This window comes from Arachis hypogaea, chromosome 16 (assembly GCF_003086295.3).
Source record: "Arachis hypogaea cultivar Tifrunner chromosome 16, arahy.Tifrunner.gnm2.J5K5, whole genome shotgun sequence".
In the NCBI taxonomy this organism is placed as follows: Eukaryota; Viridiplantae; Streptophyta; class Magnoliopsida; order Fabales; family Fabaceae; genus Arachis; species Arachis hypogaea.
In genome coordinates, this window is record NC_092051.1 from 65,204,035 (window position 1) to 65,226,209 (window position 22,175).

Consider the following 22,175-nt stretch of genomic DNA (forward strand, 5'->3'; position numbering starts at 1 on the left):
ATTTCATAAATTGAGCTAGATGGAAGCATCAATCATTTACATTTCTTTTGTGATTATAGTATGCTTAGAAAACTAGCTTACCATGAACATTGAGTTTCTATTCTTCTTGCCTTAGATTGTCAATCTTTATTGCATGATTCTTTTCTTGCTTGGGGACAAGCAAGCTTTAAGTTTGGTGTTGTGATGACAAGTCATCTTAGCCTATTTTAACTAGCCTTTTTCTTTTGTTTTCAATTGAATTATGAACTTTCTTGAGCCATAAGCAAGCCAATTGGGTAGATTTTCATGTTTTCTTTGATTTAATCAACCATGTATGAATTCATGCTATTTCATGAGGTTTTATGCTAAAATTGTCACATATTATGAAAGAATGAATATCTCATGATTTTGAGCATAGCTTTGATGTGTTTGGTTGATTAATGATAGGTGAAGAAAGCTTGGAGAAAGGTTGAAGCAAAGAGGAATGGCTAGAAGTGAAGAATGGAATAAGTGAAATTGAACCTGGAGGCATGAAGTTAGCCCCAACGTTAGCCCCCTAACTTGGAGGCTAACGTTGGGCATGAAGATTACTCCCTGGGCTCCCCACGTTTGAGCTAACGTTAGCCCCCTAACTTGGAGGCTAACGTTGGCACATGAATTCCTCCCTGGCCATCCAACGTTTGCGCCAACGTTAGCCCCCTAACTTGGAGGCTAACGTTGGCACATTAAGACATAAGGGAGAGGGGCCAACGTTTGCGCCAACGTTAGCCCCCTAACTTGGAGGCTAACGTTGGCGCCACACACCACAAGGCATACAAGGGGTATACTTCCAACAAGAATAACCTGAGCTACAGAGCTCCAAATGAGGTGATTCAAGAAGCATTGGAAAGTAGGAATCAAGAGCTTTCCAAGCATATATGGCACTGCATGGTGGACACTAAAATTGAGGGAGAAAACTGCCCCGCAATGTGCATAAACGAACATGGTGGCAACCTGCAGTGAGGCCAACTGACCTCTGCACCTTCAAGGGAGTATTACTCGAGCTGTAGAGCTCCAAATAATGTGCTCCCAACAACACTGGAAAGTAGACATCCAGGGCTTTCCAACAATGTATAATAGTATGGGGTGGACAATACATTTGAGCCTCCAGAACTGGCGTTTTCGCCAACGTTTGAGGGCTAACGTTACCTCAAACGCTGCACACCAAAGCCAGCGACCATGCCCTCTTCAAATGATCATAACTTGAGTTGTAGATGTCCAATTGAAGTGATTCCAAGTGGGTTAGAAAGCTGACAATCAGAGCTTTCCAACCATATATGATAGTCTATATTGGGCATAAAATTGGCAACATGACAAGAGGACAAAGTTGGCGCCATAAATGTGCACAAGGCATTGCCAACGTTAGGGTCAAAGTTAGACCCCTAACGTTGGCACCAACGTCCATACCAGCAGATTGTGTTTGCTGATGTGAAAAGTTGGAGCCCCTAACTTTGGCTCAAACTTTAGGTCCAACTTTGGCTAACCTCAAACCCGGTTCAATTGGTTCACTTTGGTTCTACCTCAAACTCCAAGAGCAATCAACCAAGGCCTTTATCAACCCAATTCCATCAAGAGCAAGGGCCCAAATGATCATCACTCAAAGGCACAAGAAATAGATAAAATAGGAATTTCATTTAATTGTAATTTGTTTTTAATTTTATTTTCATTTCCATTTTGTAAAGCCTATATAAGGCATCATCTTCATATTTGTAAGGAGGCTGGCTCCACTAGGGAGCATTAGGATTTGAGAGCTCTCTCTTAGTTTTCAATTTCGTTTTGAATCTTGGGTTGAGAATTGAAGAAATTCTGTTTCAATCTCACCTTGAGAATTTTCTTGTTTACTTTCTCTGCACAATTGAATTTCCATTCCTGTTTACTACTTCACCTTCTCTTGGCTTCTGCAATTTACTTTTTTTTAATTTCTCTTGCAATTGTTCTTGTTGGATCTAGGAAGGCATTGAGATCTAGACTTGGTTATCTAGTCTCTTGGGTCCTGAGATCTTAATTCCAATTTTACATTCTCTGTTTATTGCTTTTCATGTTTATTTACATTTCTGTTTTGGTTCCGAATCAATCAAATCCATCTTTTACTTCTCTGCTTGTTGCAATTTAACTTTTCCTTGTTTAATTTCTGCAAATCCAATTCCCAATTCTCTTTACATTTGATGCAATTTATATTTCTTGTCATTTAAGATTCTTGCAATTTACATTTCTTGCTCTTTAAGTTACTTTCCAATTTACATTCTGCAACTTTAAATTCATTGTCATTTACTTTCTGTTGGTTACAATTTCACACAATTCACATCAATGTTAGCTTGACTAAACTAATCACCCACTAAAGTTGCTTGATCCATCAATCCCTGTGGGATCGACCTCACTCCCGTGAGTTATTATTACTTGATGCGACCCGGTGCACTTGCCGGTTAGATTTGTGTGTTTTGGGAGAAATTTATTTTTCACCAAAATACTCATCAATAGGTCTACTGCAAGAGGGGAAGATCTGAAGCATTACCAACCGCCATGACAAATGCAAAACGTCAAGCTAGTGACTCTAAAGAAGCGCTTCACAGGAGGCAACCCATGTTTTACATGCTTTTAAAAGTAGTTAATAATGCAAGGTTCAGGGATTTCAAATCAACTTGACAATGACTTGAATGAATCCTTGTGTGCAAGATATAGTGAAGAACAAGTTTGGTGTTTAAGGCACACTAAGAGAACATCAATGTAACCCATATCATGTCACTCTTAGGGGCCTTGAACAAATCTTTTACACCACACGGCACCAAATTAAGTTTGGTGTTGCCAATGTCGCACACATGGATGTTGAGTTAGTCAGTTGGTTTGCTCTAATGAATGGCACTTAGTTAGTTAAAACAAAAACTTTAAAAAGTAGTTATTCTTTTAATTTTGCTGCCACTTTCCACACATATTTTTTTAATCACAATTCTTTTATTTTGTAGGAGAGAGAAAGGGGTATTGAAATGGATTGAGTGAACAATTAAATGAGGAGGGTTCGGCCACTTCATGAAGGGAAAATACACACTTTTCTTCAAGGGGAATACATTGGAAAATGTGCCATGCAACATTGAAAGAATGAGACCCTTGAAGACCGAACCAATCTCCCTCATAAAGATGATGATCCTTGTGCTCATCCCCTGCAGAACCTCATCCGTTCATCATACACCAACCCCATCAATCCACACCTTTCATCCGCACACCACTTCCCTATATAAGTGATTCGCACTAAGTACACCCTTAACATTCCAATTTCACTCCCCACACTTCTTATTCTCGAAACCAAACACTCTTCCCCTTCATCACACCTTGTCCTAACCAACCGAATTCCTCATCTATCCGTACCTTCCACCCTCTTCACACATCAACTCAAACTCATGGCATCATCAAGCTCCAAGAGGCAAAAGAGGAAGGAACCAGTGGAGAGCATTCCTTTCGATGAGAAGAGATTCAAAACTGTATTCCATGAACTTGAATTTGAGCGGATAAAGCTCAACAAGATACTGCCTGAGTTAACATTCCAAATCAACGAGGATGAATGCCCACAGATTCGAGAGAAAATTGAACAAAGAGGGTGGCAAAGGCTCACGAACCCAGAGGGGAAGATCAATGCAAACCTTATCAAAGAGTTCTATGCAAATGTGGTTAGAGAAGACAAAACCAAGGACCCAATCTTCAAAAGTTACGTAAGAGGAAGAGAGGTGGACTTCAGCCCAAATGCTATAACAAGAACTCCTCAGCTGAAATCACCACATTTTGATGAGCTTAGTTATCATGCAAGGATAAGTAAGAGCCCTGACAATGATGAACTCGAAGAAATAGTGACTGACATATGTGTCACAGGAGCTGACTAGGAAAGGTATGCGGATAAGAGACCCCGGTTCATCAAGAGGGCAGACCTTAGCCCAGAAGCCAAGGGATGGTTTGAACTCATGAAGAGGTCTATCCTCCCAGCTGCAAATAATTCAGAGGTCAATATTAATCGAGCGACTATGGTACATTGCCTAGTATAGGGTGGAGAAATCAATGTGCATGAACTCATAGCTGAGGGGATTCAAGAGTCAGCTGAGAAGGTTAATTCGGGTGCCAGGCTTTGGTACCCCAGCACCATTCTCAGATTGTGTACAAAGGCCAAGGTAGTCTTCGAGGATAGCAATCCAGATTGGGTGAGCCCTGGGAGGCTAGTTACACTTCAGCGTCTGATCTATACTATGCCCGCCCAACAACAAAGAAGACCTCAAATAGGAAAGCGAAAACTAAAAGAAGGAGCCCACCAAGAAGAATATCATCAGGAAGAACACCAACAAAGAGAATATTATGACCCAACCAACATAAACCTGAATCACATTCATGGAGCCATTGAGGAACTAGCAAGGAGTTATATGGAGGGATAAGAACAACAACTGCATGTTCAAGCTCAAAGGATGGATCGTCAAGAAGAGCTCCTTTCTAATTGGATGAATCAACAAGGGGAGTGGCAGAAATAGCAAATGGAACATTATTCCCAGCTCACTCAAGCCATCAATCAAGTGTCTGAAAGGCAAGAGCGTCAAGATAAGCGCCTTCAAGAACTCAACCAATGCCAGCTAGCTCAGACGAAGGCATTCAATGAGTTCAGTATACTTAATGAAGGACTGCAACTACATAGGGAGGAGTTCAACACAAACACTCAAGCCAAGTTGAACTACATGTCTAGTCATATGCATAATCTACACTATGCCATCCCTACATATGATGAGGTCCAAAAAGATTTTGTAGAACAAGAAGAAAGGAAGGTGAAATAGCAGAAGGAAACACTGAAAAAGAAGATGGAAGATGCTGGTTTTTGGAAGAAGTTGATTGGAAAAGGCAAGGGAAGTGAGAGTACAAGCACTCAAGAGAAACACAAAGAGGACAAGCAAGAGGAAGAGCATGGGCAATCCCATGAGTAAAAGGTCGTGGAGTTCCCTCTTTGTTCCATCTTTTTCAAGCATTAAATAAGGAAAATAATGTATGAAACAGGACATGCTTCCATGATAGTTTAGGATTTTCAATTATGTTTTTAGTATTCTACTTGCCTAGGTCTATGATTACTAGTCAAGTTGCCTATTTTCAACTTCATCCTACTTATTGGGTTGCTTGTCTCCTTTTGAATCAAATAAAAAGAGAATGATTGTTATCAAAGACCAAAGTGGAGTTCATATTGTGGAGTAAGTTCCTTAGTGTGTGATGTGGTCATAAGTTAGCTAAGTTGATTCACCAACAAGGGTGGGAAGACAACTATCTGTCCTGAATCATATGCTTGAAACATCCCCCATGAGACTAGCTAAATAACAAGATCCTAATAAGAAAAAGGGGAAAAGAACAATAAGAGTTGAAAAAGAAAGAAAAGTTAATAAAGAATAAGGCTAGGCACCAAGGGTTTGAAACTTGAGAGATGTGTCTGTGGTGCTCCTGTACCAAGGATCTACTTGGATGAATAAGTTCGTAGGAGTGCTTCATCACTTGGTAACTTGGGTTAACTAACCCAGGATTATCAACTGAAAATCCACTATCTAGAGCAACCTTGCTACAGAACATTTAGTAACCCAAAGAGGTGCTGGACACCAAGGTCTCAAGAAAGGAAATAACAAACCATGTGCCTGTGGTGTGTATGTATGGGGGAAAGAGACTTGAGGGAGTAAATCCTTAGGGGTGTCTCAACACCTAGCACCTTGAACCAACTGGTTCGGGAGTGCTGGCTAAAAGCTTATCTTAAAGAGTTGCCCCCTCACAAAGCACTTAGCCTAAGAACACAAATAAGCCCTGAAAAACAATAAAAGGATCAATGAATAAGAGTCTCATAGGGTGCAATCAAGTGAGTATTCCAGGACATGATAAAGGTCTGAAAGCCAGTGAAGGAATGAACCTAAGTTGCTATGCATGAAACCACCATAAAACTAAGGATATGACCTCCACAATAATGACTCATTCCTCTTGGCATTCCATTCATCATTCTCTTGTTCCAGTACTTGCTTAGGGACAAGCAAGCTTTAAGTTTGGTGTTGTAATGCCAGGGCATTTTGGCCAGTTTCACTGACCTTTTCTTTACTATTTTAGGGTAGTTTCATGCATTTTCTTAGGAAATAAGCAAGTTTTTGGTAGAATTTCACTTACATCTTGATTTAAGCATACATTGTGCACTTTACATGATTTCATGAGAATTTTTCATGAATTAGATGACAAATTGGATGATGCATGTCTCAAGATGTGGATTAGAACTTTGATGCACTTTATTGCTTGATTTCAGGACAAAGGAAGCAAGAAAGAGCCACGAATAGCAGCCACGTTAGTCTAACTAACGTGACCACCAACGTGGAATGGGAGCTATCTTGCAACGTTAATGAGAAAAGTAATCGCCAATAACGTCCTCGAAAGCCATCATACCCACGTTAAGAGTCACGTTAACTAAGTTAACGTAAACTCTAACGTGGAAGAAACAAATAAGGCCAACGTTAGTGACACTCACCTTTGTCACTAACGTTGGACCAAGCTCATAAGTGGCCACGTTAAGAGCCACGTTAACTCAGTTAACGTGGATTCTAACGTTGGGAAGCAAAAGAGAAGCCAACGTTAGTGACACTCACCTTTGTCACTAACGTTGGCCAAGCTACAATGAGCCACGTTAGTTGCCACGTTAACTTAGTTAACGTGGAAGCTAACGTGGAGAAAGCAAACAATCGCCAATGTTAGTGACACTCACCTTTGTCACTAACGTTGGAATGAGCCAGAATGAGCCACTATGAGCCACGTTAACTTAGTTAACGTGGAAGCTAACGTTGAGGATAGGATGATGAGCCAACGTTAGTAACCCTCACCTTTGTCACTAACATTGGAGATAGCTATCATTACCATGTTAGAAGCCACGTTAACTTAGTTAACGTGGACTCTAACGAGGGAAGTAGGGGCACCTTGGAACTTTAGTGACTGATGAGCGGATAATTTATACGCTTTTTGGCATTGTTTTTAGTATGATTTTAGTAGGATCTAGTCACTTTTAGGGATGTTTTTATTAGTTTTTATCTTAAATTCACATTTCTGGACTTTACTATGAGTTTGTGTGTTTTTCTGTGATTTCAGGTATTTTCTGGCTGAAATTGAGGGACTTGAGCAAAAATCAGATTCAGAGGTAGAAGAAGGACTGCTGATGCTGTTGGATTCTGACCTCCCTGCACTCAAAGTGAATTTTCTGGAGCTACAGAACTCAAAATGGCGCGCCTTCAATTGCGTTGGAAAGTAGACATCCAGGGCTTTCCAGCAATATTTAATAGTCCATACTTTGGCCGAGTTTAGATGACGCAAAAGGGCGTTGAACGCCAGTTCTACGCTGCAGTCTGGGGTTAAACGCCAGAAACACGTCACGAACCAGAGTTGAACGCCAAAAACACGTTACAACTTGGCGTTCAACTCCAAAAGAAGCCTATACACGTGTAAACTTTAAGCTCAGCCCAAGCACACACCAAGTGGACCCCGGAAGTGGATTTATGCATCAATTACTTACTTTTGTAAACCCTAGTAGCTAGTTTAGTATAAATAGGACTTTTTACTATTGTATTTACATCTTATGATTTTTAGTTGAACTTTGGATCATATTGATCACGTATGGGGGCTGGCCATTCGGCCATACCTGGACCTTCATCACTTATGTATTTTCAACGGTAGAGTTTCTACACTCTATAGATTAAGGTGTGGAGCTCTGCTGTTCCTCATGAATTAATACAAAGTACTACTATTTTTCTATTCAATTCAACTTATTCCGCTTCTAAGATATCCATTCGCACTTCAACATGAATGTGGTGATCGTGACAGTCATCATCATTCCCTATGAACACGTGCCTGACAATCACTTCCGTTCTACCTTAGATTGAATGAGTATCTCTTGGATTCCTTAATCAGAATCTTCGTGGTATAAGTTAGAACCCATGGATGGCCATTCTTGAGATCCGGAAAGTCTAAACCTTGTCTATGGTATTCCGAATAGGATCTGGGAAGGGATGGCTGTGACGAGCTTCAAACTCGCAAGTGCTGGGCGTAGTGACAGATGCAAAAGGATCAATGGATCCTATTCCAGTATGATCGAGAACCGACAGATGATTAGCCATGCAGTGATAGCGCATTGGACCATTTTCACTGAGAGGACAGGATGTAGCCATTGACAACGGTGATGCCTGACATACAGCTTGCCTTAGAAAGGAGTAGGATTGGTTGGATGAAGACAGCAGGAAAGCAGAGGTTCAGAGGAACGAAAGCATCTCTATACGCTTATCTGAAATTCTCACCAATGAATTACATAAGTATCTCTATCCTATTTTATGTTTTATTTATCTTTTAATTATGAAAACTCTACGACCCTTTGAATCCGCCTGACTGAGATTTACAAGGTGACAATAGCTTACTTCAAGCCGACAATCTCCGTGGGATCGACCCTTACTCACGTAAGGTTTTATTACCTGGACGACCCAGTGCACTTGCTGATTAGTTGTATCGAAGTTGTGACAAATTATGAATTAAGATTAGAGCACCAAGTTTTTGGAGCCATTACCAGGGATCACAATTTCGTGCACCAGATTTTTGGCGCCGTTGCTGGGGATTGTTCGAATTTGGACAACTGACGGTTCATCTTGTTGCTCAGATTAGGTAATTTTCTTTTTGTTTTATTTTCAAAAATTTTTCAAAAATCTTTCAAAAATTTCTCATCTGTTTTCGAAAATTATTCTAAATTTTTAAGAATGAATTCTAGTGTTTCATGAAGCATGTTGAAGCCTGGCTAGCTGTGAAGCCATGTCTAATTCTTTTGGACTGTGGCTTCCAACCATCAGCATAGAGGCAAGTTAATTGGAATATCAGATGTTGCATGCCTGATTTATATCCCAAGCCTTGGATTGGAGCCTTAGGCCAACATTGAAAGATTCTTGGGATTCTTATTAAAAATTTTGAATTTCTTATTTTCTTTTTCTTATATGTTTTTCGGAAAAAAAAATTTAAAAGAAAATACAAAAAAAAATCCTAAAATCATAAGAACCAAAAATATTTTATGCTGTTTGTTTGAGTCTTGTGTCAAATTTTAAGTTTGGTGTCAATTGCATACTCATCTTGCATTTTTTTTTTGAAAATTGCATTCATGTATTGCATTCATCATGATCTTCAAGTTGTTCTTGATAAACCTTCTTGATTGATCTTCATATTATATTGTTTTGTGTTGCATGGTGTTTTTCATATGCATTCTTGAATTCTTAATGTCTAAGCATTAAAGATTTCTAAGTTGGGTGTCTTGCATGTTTTCTTTGCATAAAAAATTTTTCAAAAATATGTTCTTGATGTTCATCTTGACATTCAAAGTGTTCTTGGTATTCATCTTGACATTCATAGTGTTCTTGCATGCATTCATTGTTTTGATCTAAAAAAGCTCATGCATTGAGTCTTTTTGATGTTTTCCTCTTTCAACATTAAAAATTCAAAAATCAAAAAAATATCTTTCCCTTTTTCACTCATAAATTTTCGAAATTTGAGTTGACTTTTTCAAAACTTTTTAAAAAAAAATTTTAGTTATTTCTTATGAGTCAAATCAAATTTTCAATTTAAAAATCTTATCTTTTTCAAAAATCATATCTTTTTCATTTTTTCTTATTTATTTTCGAAAATTTTAAAAAAATATTTTTCAAAAATCTTTTTCTTAATTTTATCTCATAATTTTCGAAAATATTATCAACAATTAATGTTTTGTTTCAAAAATTTCAAGCTTGTTACTTGCTTGTTAAGAAAGATTCAAACTTTAAGTTCTAGAATCATATCTTGTGATTTCTTGTGAATCAAGTCATTAATTGTGATTTTAAAAATCAAATCTTTTTCAAAACTAATTTCAATCATATCTTTTCAAAAATATCTTTTTATCTTATCTTTTTCAAAATCATATCTTTTTAATCATACTTTTCATATCATATCTTTTTCAAATATCTTTTCTAACTTCTTAGCTTCTTATCTTTTCAAAATTGAATTTCAAATCTTTTTCAACTAACTAATTGACTTTTTATTTGTTTCTTATCTCTTTTAAAACTACCTAACTAACTATCCCTCTCTAATTTTTGAAAATACCTCCCTCTTTTTCAAAAATTCTTTTTAATTAATTAATTGTTTCGATTTTTAATTTTAATTTTAATTTTATCTTAATCTTCGAAAATTATTAACTCTTTTTCAAAATTTAGTTTTCAAAATTCCCTCTCTCCCATCTCCTTCTATTTATTTATTCATCTACTAACACTTCTCTTCACCCCAAAATTCTAACCCCTTCCTCTCCTCTGAGTTCGAATTCTTCTCTTCTACATTCTTATTCTTCTTTTCTTCTACTCACACAAGGGAACCTCTATACTGTGGTAAAGAGGATCCCCGGTATCTTTAGTCCTCTTTTTTTCACATGAGCAGGAGCAAGGACAAGAACATTCTTGTTGAAGTAGACCCTGAACCTGAAAGGTCTCTGAAGAGGAAACTAAGAGAAGCTAAATTACAACAATCCAGAGACAACCTTACAGAAATTTTCAAAAAGGAAGAGGAGATGGCAGCCGAAAATAATAATAATGCAAGGAAGATGCTTGGTGACTTTACTGCACCAAATTCCAATTCACATGGAAGAAGCATCTCCATCCCTACCATTGGAGCAAACAATTTTGAGCTTAAGCCTCAACTAGTTTCTCTGATGCAACGCAAGTTTCATAGACTTCCATCTGAAGATCTCTTTCAGTTCTTAACTGAATTCTTGCAGATCTGTGATACTGTTAAGACTAATGGAGTAGATCCTGAAGTCTACAGGCTCATGCTTTTCCCTTTTGCTGTAAGAGACAGAGCTAGAGTGTGGTTGGACTCTCAACCCAAGGATAGCCTGAACTCTTGGGATAAGCTGGTCACGGCTTTCTTAGCCAAGTTCTTTCCTCTTCAAAAGCTTAGTAAGCTTAGAGTGGATGTTCAAATCTTCAGACAAAAAGAAGGTGAATCCCTCTATGAAGCTTGGGAGAGATACAAGCAATTGACCAAAAAGTGTCCTTCTGACATGCTTTCAGAATGGACCATTTTGGATATATTCTATGATGGTCTGTCTGAATTAGCTAAGATGTCATTGGATACTTCTGCAGGTGGATCCATTCACCTAAAGAAAATGCCTACAGAAGCTCAAGAACTTATTGACATGGTTGCTAATAACCAGTTCATGTACACTTCTGAGAGGAATCCTGTGAGTAATGGGACGCCTCAGAAGAAAGGAGTTATTGAAATTGATACTCTGAATGCCATATTAGCCCAGAATAAAATATTAACTCAGCAAGTCAATATGATTTCTCATAGTCTGAATGGAATGCAGGCTGCATCCAACAGTACTCAAGAGGCATCTTCTGAAGAAGAGGCTTACGATCCTGAGAACCTTGCAATAGCAGAGGTAAATTATATGGGTGAACCTTATGGAAACACCTATAACCCCTCATGGAGAAATCACCCAAATTTCTCATGGAAGGATCAACAAAAGCCTCAACTAGGCTTTACTAATGGTGGAAGAAACAGGTTTAACAATAGTAAACCTTTTCCATCATCCACTCAGCAACAGACAGAGAATTCTGAGCAGAATCCATCTAGCTTGGCAAATTTAGTCTTTGATCTATCTAAGGCCACTTTGAGTTTCATGAATGAAACAAGGTCCTCCATTAGAAATTTGGAGGCACAAGTGGGCCAGCTGAGTAAGAAGATCACTGAAACTCCTCCTAGTACTCTCCCAAGTAATACAGAAGAGAATCCAAAGAGAGAGTGCAAGGCCATTGATATAACAATCATGGCCGAATCCAAGGAGGAAGGGGAGGACATGAATCCCAAAGAGGAAGACCTCCTGGGATGTCCAGTGATCAATAAGGAGTTCCCCTCTGAGGAACCAAAGGAATCTGAGACTCATCTAGAGACCATGAAGATTCCATTGAACCTCCTTATGCCATTCATGAGCTCTGATGAGTATTCCTCATCTGAAGAGAATGATGTTACTGAAGAGCAAGTTGCCAAGTTCCTTGGTGCAATCATGAAGCTGAATGCCAATTTATTTGGTAAAAAGACTTGGGGAGATGAACCTCCCCTGTTCCCCAATGAACTAAATGCATTGGATCAACTGAGATTGCCTCAGAAGGAACAGGATCCTGGAAAGTTCCAAATACCCTGTACCATAGGCACCATGACCTTTGAGAAGGCTTTATGTGACCTTGGGTCAAGAATAAACCTCATGCCACTCTCTGTAATGGAGAAACTTGGAATCTTTGAGGTGCAAGCTGCCAGAATCTCATTAGAGATGGCAGACAACTCAAGAAAAGAGGCTTATGGACAAGTAGAGGACGTGTTAGTAAAGGTTAAAGGTCTTTACATCCCTGCTGATTTCATAATCCTAGATACTGGGAAGGATGAGGATGAATCCATCATCCTTGGAAGACCCTTCCTAGCCACAGCAAGAGCTGTGATTGATGTTGACAGAGGTGAACTAGTCCTTTAATTGAATGAGGACTCCCTTGTGTTTAAAACTCAAGGTCACCCTTCTGTAAACATGGAAAAGAGGCACAGTAAGCTTCTCTCAAAACAGAGTCAACCAGAGCCCCCACAGTCAAACTCTAAGTTTGGTGTTTGGAAGCCACAACCAAACTCTAAGTTTGGTGTTGAACTCCCATATCCAAATTCTAAGTTTGGTGTTGGGAAGTCTCAACAATGCTCTGAACATCTGTGAGGCTCCATGAGAGCCCACTATCAAGCTATTGACATTAAAGAAGCGCTTGTTGGGAGGCAACCCAATCTTTATTTATCTAATTTTATTTTTATTTTTGTTGTTCTTTCATGATTTATTAGGTTCATGATCATGTGGAGTCACAAAATAAATAGAAAAATAAAAAACAGAATCAAAAACAGTAGAAGAAAAATCATACCCTGGACGAAGGGCTTACTGGCGTTTAAACGCCAGTAAGGAGCATCTGGCTGGCGTTCAACGCCAGAACAGAGCATGGATCTGGCTTTGAACGCCAGAAACAAGCAGCATTCTGGCATTCAGACACCAGAAATACACACTGAGGAAAGCTGGCGCTGAACGCCAGAAACAAGCATAGAACTGGCATTCAACGCCAGAAACATGCTGCATCTGGGCGCTGAACGCCCAGAACAAGCACCAATTCGGCGTTTAAACGCCAGAATTGCATGCAAAAGCCTTTTACATGCCTAATTGGTGCAGGGATGCAAATCCTTGACACCTCAGAATCTGTGGACCCCACAGGATCATCTCAGCATCTGTGGACCCCACAGGATCCCCACCTACCTCCACGCATATTCTTCCCTCTTCTCAATGTTCATTCTCTCTTCCCAATAAACACCCTTCCCCAAAACCCTTCACCAATCACCTCAAAGCTCTCTTCCCTATTACCCATTCACCACTCATGTCCATCCACTCTTCCCCATAAACCTACCTCATAAACCCCACCTACCTTCAAAATTCAAAATCACTTTCCCACCCAAACCCCCCCATATGGCCGAACATTAACCCCTCTCCCTCCACTATATAAACCTCTCCATTCTTCTTCATTTTTACACAACACATCCCTCTCTTCCCCTTCTTGGCCGAAACACAACTCTCTCTCCTTCTCCTTCATATCTTCTTCTTCTTCTTCTACTATTCTTTCTTCTCTTGCTCGAGGGTGAGCAAAAATTCTAAGTTTGGTGTGGTAAAAGCATAAAGCTTTTCGTTTCCCATTACCATTGATGGCACCTAAGACCGGAGAATCCTCTAGAAAAGGGAAAGGGAAGACAAAAGCTTTCACCTCCGAGTCATGGGAGATGGAAAGATTCATCTCCAAAGCCCATCAAGACCACTTCTATGATGTTGTGGCCAAGAAGAAGGTGATCCCCGAGGTCCCTTTCAAACTCAAGAAAAATGAGTATCCGGAGATCCGACATGAGATCCAAAGAAGAGGTTGGGAAGTTCTAACAAACCCCATCCAACAAGTCAGAATTCTAATGGTTCAAGAGTTCTATGCTAATGCATGGATCACTAGGAACCATGATCAAAGTAAGAACCCGAACCCAAAGAATTATCTCACCATGGTTCGGGGGAATTACTTCGATTTTAGTCCAGAAAATGTTAGGTTGGCATTCAACTTGCCAATGATGGAAGAGAACGCACGCCCCTACACAAGGAGAGTCAACTTTGATCAAAGGTTGGACCAAGTCCTCATGGACATATGTTTGGAAGGAGCTCAATGGAAGATTGACTCAAAGGGCAAACCGGTTCAACTGAGAAGACTGGACCTTAAGCCTATAGCTAGAGGATGGTTGGAGTTCATTCAACGCTCAATCATTCCCACTAGCAACCGGTCTGAAGTTACTATAGACCGGGCCATCATGATCCATAGCATCATGATTGGAGAAGAGGTGGAGGTTCATGAGATTATACCTCAAGAACTCTACAAGGTGGCTGACAAGACCTCCACTATGGCAAGGTTAGCCTTTCCTCACCTCATTTGCCATCTATGCAATTCGGCTAGGATTGACATAGAGGGAGATATCCTCATTAATGAGGACAAGCCCATTACTAAGAAAAGGATGGAGCAAACAAGAGAGCCTATTCATGGATCTCAAGAGACGCATGAACAAGCTCATCACCAAGAAATCCCTGAGACGCCTCAAGGAATGCACTTTCCTCCACAGAACTTTTGGGAGCAAATCAACACCTCCCTAGGAGAACTGAGTTCTAACATGGGACAACTAAGGGTGGAACATCAAGAGCACTCAATCATCCTCCATGAAATTAGAGAAGATCAAAGAGCTATGAGGGAGGAGCAACAAAGACAAGGAAAAGACATAGAAGAGCTCAAGGACATCATTGGTTCCTCAAGAAGAAAACGCCACCATCACTAAGGTAGACTCATTCCTTGTTCTCAAATTTTCTATTTTTCATTTTCTTTATGTTAAGTGCTTATCTATGTTAGTGTCTTATTACATGATCATTAGTATTTAGAAACTTTGTCTTAAAGTTATGAATGTCCTATGAATCCATCACCTCTCTTAAATGAAAAATGTTTTTAATTTAAAAGAACAAGAAGTACATGAGTTTCGAATTTATCCTTGAACTTAGTTTAATTATATTGATGTGGAGACAATACTTTTTGTTTTCTGAATGAATGCTTGAACAGTGCATATGTCTTTTTGAAATTGGTGTTTTAGAATGTTAAATATGTTGGCTCTTGAAAGAATGATGACAAGGAGACATGTTATTTGATAATCTGAAAAATCATCAAAATGATTCTTGAAGCAAGAAAAAGCAGTGAATACAAAAGCTTGTAGAAAAAAAATGGCGAAAAAAAAATAGAAAAAGAAAAAGCAAGCAGAAAAAGCCAAAAGCTCTTAAAACCAAAAGGCAAGAGAAAAAAGCCAATAACCCTTAAAACCAAAAGGCAAGGGTAAATAAAAAGGATCCAAGGCTTTGAGCATCAGTGGATAGGAGGGCCTAAAGGAATAAAATCCTGGCCTAAGCGGCTAAACCATGCTGTCCCTACCATATGCTTGTGGCGTGAAGGTGTCAAGTGAAAACTTGAGACTGAGCGGTTAAAGTCAAGGTCCAAAGCAAAAGAAGAGTGTGCTTAAGAACCCTGGATACCTCTAATTGGGGACTTTAGCAAAGCTGAGTCACAATCTGAAAAGGTTCACCCAATTATGTGTCTGTGGCATTTATGTATCCGGTGGTAATACTGAAAAACAAAGTGCTTAGGGCCACGGCCAAGACTCATAAAGTAGCTGTGTTCAAGAATCAACATACTGAACCAGGAGAATCAATAACACTATCTGAATTCTAAGTTCCTATAGATGCCAATCATTCTGAACTTCAATGGATAAAGTGAGATGCCAAAACTATTCAAGAGGCAAAAAGCTACAAGTCCCGCTCATCTGATTGGAGCTAGGTTTCATTGATATTTTAGAATTTATAGTATATTCTCTTCTTTTTATCCTATTTGATTTTCAGTTGCTTGGGGATAAGCAACAATTTAAGTTTGGTGTTGTGATGAGCGGATAATTTATACGCTTTTCGGCATTGTTTTTAGTATGATTTTAGTAGGATCTAGTTACTTTTAGGGATGTTTTTATTAGTTTTTATGTTAAATTCACATTTCTGGACTTTACTGTGAGTTTGTGTGTTTTTCTGTGATTTCAGGTATTTTCTGGCTGAAAATGAGGGACTTGAGCAAAAATCAGATTCAGAGGTAGAAGAAGGACTGCTGATGCTGTTGGATTCTGACCTCCCTACACTCGAAGTGGATTTTCTGGAGCTACAGAACTCAAAATGGCGCGCTTTTAATTGCGTTGGAAAGTAGACAGCCAGGGCTTTCCAGAAATATATAATAGTCCATACTTTGGCCGAGTTTAGATGACGCAAAAGGGCATTGAACGCCAGTTCTACGCTGCAGTCTGGAGTTAAACGCCAGAAACACGTCACGAACCAGAGTTGAACGCCAAAAACACGTTACAACTTGGTGTTCAACTCCAAAAGAAGCCTCTGCACGTGTAAACTTCAAGCTCGGCCCAAGCACACACCAAGTGGGCCCCGGAAATGGATTTATGCATCAATTACTTACTTTTGTAAACCCTAGTAGCTAGTTTAGTATAAATAGGACTTTTTACTATTGTATTTACATTTTATGATTTTTAGTTGAACTTTGGATCATATTGATCACATATGGGGGCTGGCCATTCAGCGATGCCTGGACCTTCATCACTAATGTATTTTCAACAGTAGAGTTTCTACACACCATAGATTAAGGTGTGGAGCTCTGCTGTTCCTCATGAATTAATACAAAGTACTACTGTTTTTCTATTCAATTCAACTTATTCCGCTTCTAAGATATCCATTCGCACTTCAACATGAATGTGGTGATCGTGACAGTCATCATCATTCCCTATGAACACGTGCCTGACAACGACTTCCGTTCTACCTTAGATTGAATGAGTATCTCTTGGATTCCTTAATCAGAATCTTCGTGGTATAAGTTAGAACCCATGGATGGCCATTCCTGAGATTTGGAAAGTCTAAACCTTGTCTGTGGTATTCCGAGTAGGATCTGGGAAGGGATGGCTGTGACGAGCTTCAAACTCGCGAATGCTGGGTGATGACAAGTCATCTTAGCCTAGTTTTACTAGCCCTTTTCTTTATTTTTATTTGGTTTTATGCACTTTCTTGCATTCTAAGTAAGTAATTTGGAATGTAAATGCATGACTTCTTTGAATCAAACAACTACCATATAATTGATGCTAAATCATGAGGTTTAGGCTAAATTTAATTGATTTTTAATGATTTATAAACCTTGTGAATTTGGTGATACTTTGATTGGTTGTTTTGATTAATTATAGGTGAAGAAAAGAAGAAAAGAAGAAAGTGTAGCCTAAGAAGTGTGGCCCATGGAAGAAAAAGTGTGGCCAAGAAAGGAGGAAGTGTGGTGCAACAAACCATGAAGCTCTCTCCAAGAGCACCAAGCTCACCAAGGGAGCGCTACACTCTCTCTCAAGGGTCCAAGGCACAAAGCTCTGCTCACTTAGTGAGTTGAGCACAACACAAGACCAAGAAACAAGGAAAGGAAAGACCAAGCTCAGCTCACAAAGTGAGCAGTATCGAGAGCCCACAAGGAATAATTCAAAGAAAATGAGTTGTAAGTGCATTCTCCAAGAGTTGAACCCATGACCAAAGGGGGATGGGGGGAGCGCTACTCACAAGGAAAAATAAGCAAAAAATGTCCAAATGCATCCCCTAAGGTTCGAACTCCACACCTTGAGGAAGCAAGGAAGTAAGGCACCACAAGAAAACCAAAGAAATGGGCAGCGCATGCACTCAGCAAGTCTCGAACCAAGGACCTTCCCTTGAATACCCCAAGGCTCAGCTCACTTGGAGAGCTGAGCACTACCCATGGGCATCACACTAGCGCATCTTGACATGGCCAGGGGGAGTGGAGTGCGCAACAAAATTGGCACGGTCCAGCAACACAAGGCGCGCAACAAATTTGGCACCAAGACACCAATGCTCAGCTCACTTTGTGAGCTGAGCTTTCCCCTGATGCCTCCCCCAAGCAACAGCACGCTACGCAAGGCCTCCCCACACTAAGTCTCAAAGCTCAGCTCACTTTGTGAGCTGAGCATCGCCCTGGAAGCAAATTACTCATGGGCTGAAAAATCAACCAAAAATCCAATTAAATTCAAATATTCACCAAATTAAAAGCCCATCCAAATTCCCATATCCAAGAATAGAAAGTGTATAAATAGGAGTTAGTTTGATGTAATTAGGACTTTTACCTTCTTCTTTTTTTTAGACATTACTTTTGATTTTTCTTTGAACTCTCATTTTCATTTTTAAGCTTTTTGTTTTTGAATTTAGATTTCAGAGAATTGGGAAGGAGAATTGATCTCTCTTCTTCCTTGTTCTTACTTGAGCACTCTTTAATTTTCTTGCTTTGGATTTTGGGTGAAGAATTGAAGAACTTCTGTTTCAATCTCACCTTGAGATCTCTTCTTAAACTTTCTGCATAATTGAATTTCATTTTCTGTTCATTGCTTCTTCTTCTACTCTTTCTGCAATTTACTTTTCTTTATTTCTTTTGCAATTGTTCTTGTCGGATCAAGGAAGGATTTGAGATCTAGACTTGTTATCTAGTCTCTTCCACTCCTGAAATCTTGAACCACTTTTAAATTGCTGCAAATTAAGCATTGCTTTTTTGTTTTCTTAATCTTTTAGGGCATTTTACTTTTCTGTTTAAGATCTACTCCACTGCAATTAAATTTTCTACCTTCTTGTTTAATGCACTTTACTTGTTCTTGTTTAAATTCTACAATCCCAATTCCCAATTCCTTTTATAATTCAAGCAATTTACAATTCTTGCACTTTAAGCTTCAGTTATTTACATTTCTTGCAATCTAAGTTTCTGCAATTTACTTTACTTGTTCTTTAAGCTTCAGCACTTTTACTTTCCTGTTCTTTAATTTACTGCATTTTACCCTTCTCCCTTTACATTTCAAGCAATTTAGTTTCTGCCAATTGCAAACAACTCAACCAATACTTGATTCGCTTGACTAAATCAACCACTAAAATAAAATTGCTCAATCCTTCAATCCCTGTGGGATCGACCTCACTCATGTGAGTTATTATTACTTGATGCGACCCGGTACACTTGCCGGTGAGTTTTGTGTTGGATCGTATTCCACACATCAAGTTTTTGGGGCTGTTGCCGGGGATTGATTAGGTTGACAATGATTAAGTGAGGTGGTGGTCTAGATTAAGCACTTTTTCTTTTTCTTTTTACTAAGCATACTAACTGTTTGAATTTTTGCTTAAGTTAACACTAACTTCACTCTAGCAATAGAGTGCTTAATTTTGGTTCCTGGTTCTGTGTTTATGTCAGGAGGAAGAAGCGATGAATCCATACCTTTTGATCCTGAAACACTTTGGAGGTTGAGAAGAGAACCAAGAAATGGAGGAAAATCCAACAAATCCACAAGTGGGAGTGGCCAACGACAATGGTCAGCCCCAAAGGAGAGTTTTGGCTTCCTACACATGTGCAGATCCTAGACATTGTGGGAGTAGCATTCTCACCCCAAATGTTAATGCAAATAACTTTGAACTAAAGCCACAACTCATCACCTTGGTTCAAAACAATTGTTCTTATGGAGGAGGACCACTTGAAGACCCTAACCAACACTTGTCCACCTTCTTAAGGATTTGTGACACTATCAAAACCAATGGTGTGCACCCTGACAGTTACAAGCTACTGTTATTTCCTTTTTTTCTCATAGATAAAGCCACTCAATGGTTAGAATCCTTCCCAAGAGACAGCATCAACAATTGGGATGATCTAGTAACCAAGTTCCTTGCAAAATTTTACCCACCTCAAAGAGTTATTAGATTGAAGACTGAAGTGCAAACATTCACACAAATGGATGCTGAACCCTTGTATGAGGCATGGGAACGATACAAAGCTCTAATCAGGAAGTGTCCACCGGGAATGTTCAGTGAGTGGGACAGATTGCAGAATTTCTATGAAGGCCTGACACTGAAATCTCAAGAGGCTTTTGATTATTCAGCAGGAGGCTCTTTACAACTAATGAAAACGGCAGAGGAAGCCCAAAATCTCATTGATATGGTGGTCAACAACCAATATTTCTTTGCTCACCAAAGGCAATGCCAACCATCACAAAGGAAGGGAGTGATGGAGTTGGAAGGAGTGGACTCAATCATAGCTCAAAACAAAATGATGCAGCAGCAAATTCAACAACAATTTGAGCAAATGGCCAAGAGGATTGATAGCCTCCAAGTTGCAGCAGTCAACACAAGCCAACCATCAACCACATGGGGGCAAAATGAAGAAACTCAAGAGGAGCAACAGCAAGAACAAGTCCAGTACATGCACAACCAAAATTCTGGGCCAAATAAAGTCTATGGTGATACTTACAACCCTTCATAGAAGAACCATCCCAACCTCAGATGGGGAGACAACCACAATCAAACTCAACAGCCATGGCAGAGAAACTTAAACCAAAACAATTGGAAAAACACGAACCGAAACAACCAACAAAATAATAGCCCAGCCACATACAGAAAACCACAAAACACCTACCCCAATTCTAACCATCATCCATCCAATAACCAAGCCTCAAATCAAAACACTTACCCTCAACCTTCAACACCCCACAATCAACCAATCTCACAAGACTCTCAAAGGATTAACAACTTGGGGCTCTTAATGGAAAAGATGATGAAGCACTAAGAGATGACATTAAGGAACCAGGAAGCCTCCATGAAAAATATGAAAAGGCAAATTGGACAACTCTCCAAGCAAATTACCATTGAAAGGCCATCAAGCTCACTACCAAGTGACACCATCCCTAATCCAAAAGAGGAGTGCAAGGCAATACAACTGAGGAGTGGAAAAATCCTGGTGAAAAATGAAGAAGCAACCAAGAAGCCAAAAGAAAGTGACAAGAAACAAGCTGAAGAAGAAGCAACCAATGACAAGGAGGAGACAGCAAGCAAGTAGACCTCAGAGGAACTCAAAGAAAGGGAAGATCAGCCACAAAAATCAAGGAAAGAGAAGGAAGCAATGAGAGAGCCAACCAAGGAACAAAGGCAGGGAATGAACTTCACACCACCCTTGCCATATCCTCAAAGGTTCAACAAGGAGACTAAGGACCAACATTTTCCAAAATTTCTTGAAATCTTCAAGAAATTGGAGATAAAAATTCCATTGGCTGAAGCATTGGAACAAATGCCCCTGTATGCAAAGTTCCTAAAAGAACTCATCAACAAGAAGAGAAGTTGGCAAGAGAAGGAAACTATACTTCTCACTAAAGAATGTAGTGCTGTGATTCAAGGAGTTATCCCACCAAAGCTCAAAGATCCAGGGAGCTTTGTAGTTTTATGCACCATATGCAAAATGACCCTAGACAAAGCTCTCTGTGACCTTGGTGCTAGCATCAATCTGATGCCGTTATCAATGATGAAAAAGCTTGCCATAGAGGAACTCAAACCTACCAGGATGTCTTTGGTGATGGCTGACAGATCAATCAAGACACCCAATGGCATTGTGGAAAATCTGTTAGTAAAGGTTGGGAAGTTTATCTTCCCAGCAGACTTCGTAATTATGGACAGAAGAGGAAGAAGAAGAAGGGAGAATCCAGTAAATCTAAAAGAATGGAAATGCCTGACAAATAGAAGTGGTAAAGTTTTTCTTCTTATTCATACTTAAATAAGGAAGATGCATATCTGAAACATGACATGCCTCCAATTACTTTATGTTCTACTATTCCTTTTGTTTACATTAGTAGTAAGCTAAAAATAAACTATCTGCATAATAATTGTCATCATTCATTGACTTGAATACTTTGTCTTGTTCCCTTTGCTGTTTGAATAAAAGAAAGATGTTTCATTTAGAAAAGTAATTGTTCAATGTTACAAAAGTTAGGATGGAAGTTAGTGGTGGTGTGTGTTTGATTCAATTGTTAGCTCATAGAATAAATGCTGCAAAATGACTTTGTACTTGAAGCCTAAGCTAGTCTGCTGCTATGATCTCTCAATTATTGAAAGCCCCTTGAAAATAAAC

General features: G+C 39.3%; 1 non-coding gene across 1 annotated transcript; it reads right to left on the minus strand.

Annotated features, from left to right (window-relative positions):
* Positions 1-10,990: 10,990 nt before the first annotated feature.
* On the minus strand, positions 10,991-11,098 carry LOC112760389 (small nucleolar RNA R71). The gene has a single exon (XR_003180832.1). It is a non-coding gene; the product is annotated as a small nucleolar RNA R71 (small nucleolar RNA).
* Between the last annotated feature and the right edge of the window lie 11,077 nt (positions 11,099-22,175).